Raw genomic sequence first — 2,680 nt, 5'->3', positions numbered from 1 at the left:
ATTTGGGCAGCATGATTGAATAAATTTCTTTCTCTGTGTGTGCAGTATCCGGACGGGTGCTGATATGTCCGCATAATCGACGCTGATCCGGTAACAATAACATAGCATTAATCTATAGCATTTCAATGGATAGCTGTGTCAATAATGTCTTTATTCTTCTCTGCTGCCACTAAACAAAGGAAAAAATATATTAATCTAAATATTCTTGTTATACTCATAGCGGTGTGAAGTTCAGCTTATACCACAGCTTCCATTTTTCTCTGTTGATCACTAATCTTCTTTTCTCTTTTCAGTTAAGTTTCTTTTTTTCTTTTACGTAAGGCTTTCTGGATGTTTTGCTCCCAGATGATTCTGGGCCCACCCCTTGGCTTGGCTTTCATAGGCCTCTCTAACAAGTTGATGGTTTAGCATTCTAAGATGTCCAAACCGCCTTAGTTGGAATCGCTCTACACTGTTATATATGACGCTCACCGAGAAAAAATAATTTTATATATATTATTATTTTTTATCTAGTTTTAATTTTTACCAGTACACAATGTGCCTATTATCCGGACTGTTTCTGATATAGTGTACCCGGATAGTGGATGCTTGAAGTTACATCTACGACATTCCGAAACAACCCTTCATTTTTGTTTTAACTATTAGTTAGTCATTAAGCATGTAAAGTAAAGTCCAAGTATCTAACAAGATATTAGTGAATTTTAATTTTTTTTTAAATTCATTTTTCAACCTAAATATGTACTCCTATATACCCATGGAATACATCTTATAATAACGAACGCGATGGCAAATAATGAAGCTGTGGCAACACCTAGGTAACAGCCTAACAAACTTCATCATAGATGAGGAGAGTAAACTCATGAGAAATCGATGACCTCAATCTTCGTCACCACTGTCAATCACCTTTTTTTCACCAAGAGACAACAAATCAAACGTAATGCCATTCTATAAAGATTTATAACTTAAGTTATTTACAGGATTCATTCATTGAGACGTGGAACATTACAGTTTTCTGTTAGTAAAGATTTAAAATAATTTCTAGTATTTAAGAATTTATAAGTATTTAAGAAAAACAAGGGTTTAGAAAACCTTAAACTGTTTTTTAGGAATAGTTTATACATTTTTTCACCATATGAGAACTTTTATAGTCAAAATCATTTCGAGAAGATTATAGTAAAAACATTACTATAAAATTTCTTCGAAGATCAACTTTTAGTAAACCCATTTTTTATTTTTGACTTTTTATTTTTCTTTAACTATTTATATATATATTTGTTTAATTTTTTTAACCTATTTGTTTAATTTTTTTAACCTATTTATTCGTTTTTAACCTTGTTATTTAGTTTTTAACCTTTTTTGTCTATTTATTAATTATTGTCTTTTTTGTCTATTTATATATTTTTGTCAATTTATTAAAATTATTTATTAATTTTTTAACTTATTTATTGGTTTTTATATTATTTGTTTGTTTTTGTTTTTTTTAAACTTAAAATTGTGATTTCATTTTTATTTATAAATATTTTTTATGCGTGCGTCTAGAAAAATATAACAAAAATTTAATGAGTACATAAATTTAATAACGTATATAATACATTGATTATTTGAGTTGGATCCCCCGATAAGAGAAATATGTGATGAAAGAGGAGGGAATAGAGAGAATTAAAGATATACAGTTAGGAAGAAAACAAGAAGATTGAAAGAGAAAGAAAAAGAGGGAAGATCCAAGTGATAAAGAAACAAAAAAATACAGGGAAAAAGAATAATAGAAAAAAAAGAAAAGAATAATGCATTATGATATGTTGTTACAATGGGGGAAAAAGTAAAAATATAACTTTGATATTTACTTATAATTAGTATTTACATTTTATTATAACATTGTTACATACTTATGTTAGTAACAAAGTTATAATAAATGTAATGTTATAATAATGTAATTCAAGTACATACAAATTTTTTCTCGGTTCGGTAAGTACAGTATTGTTACGAACATACATATTATCTCTTATTTTATTTAAACAACGATTAAGTTAAACCAACAAAGAAATAAATAAATTGTTATCTTCTTGACAATGATAATAGTTAAACTTATTTTAATGCGGCCTAAACTACAAGATGCCATGCGATCATGACTCATAAATAGATGAACAGAATTTTTTGTAAATTACATTATTACTTCATTGCTTAAATTATTGAAAAACTTCAAAAGATAATATATATGTTCATATAGTTTAAAAAATTAATATAATTAGGCGGTCACAAATACTTTTCGCTCAGGAAATGTGATTCATTTGACGTAAATATAATAAATTACATATCAAATGTATTATGCCAACATAACTTCTCTAATTCAAGTGTTTCATATTTCATATTTCGAGTATTCTCATTATTTTGCTTGCTTGGGATTAGTTACATGGTTTTATATTTTCCGCAAAGTGTAAAAAAATTCATAAAATAATTGAATCATCAATAGTGATATGTAAAAATTAGAAATTGTAAGCTAACTTAAATCTGCAACCGTCAAACAAAATTTTCTAATATATTTTTAGATTTACCATTTAGTAATCCATCTTGACAAGAGATTTACTTGGAATCCACACACAAGACTGAAACGACAAGAAACTGCTCGTAGATTCCGATTGCTACAACACTTACTTGACAAACGCTCTAAACTTCACATTCA

General features: G+C 27.5%; 1 protein-coding gene across 4 annotated transcripts in view; it reads right to left on the bottom strand.

Annotated features, from left to right (window-relative positions):
- The window catches only part of 5-HT7 (5-hydroxytryptamine receptor 7), a gene marked incomplete at its 5' end in the record, with an annotated part of 376,882 nt that overhangs the window by 264,596 nt on the left and 109,606 nt on the right, over positions 1-2,680 (bottom strand).

The sequence above is a fragment of the Halyomorpha halys genome, unplaced genomic scaffold (genome assembly GCF_000696795.3).
Source record: "Halyomorpha halys isolate HHAL.00 unplaced genomic scaffold, Hhal_1.1 Scaffold536.1, whole genome shotgun sequence".
Classification (NCBI taxonomy): domain Eukaryota; kingdom Metazoa; phylum Arthropoda; class Insecta; order Hemiptera; family Pentatomidae; genus Halyomorpha; species Halyomorpha halys.
This window is presented reverse-complemented; position numbering and strand designations above follow the sequence as displayed.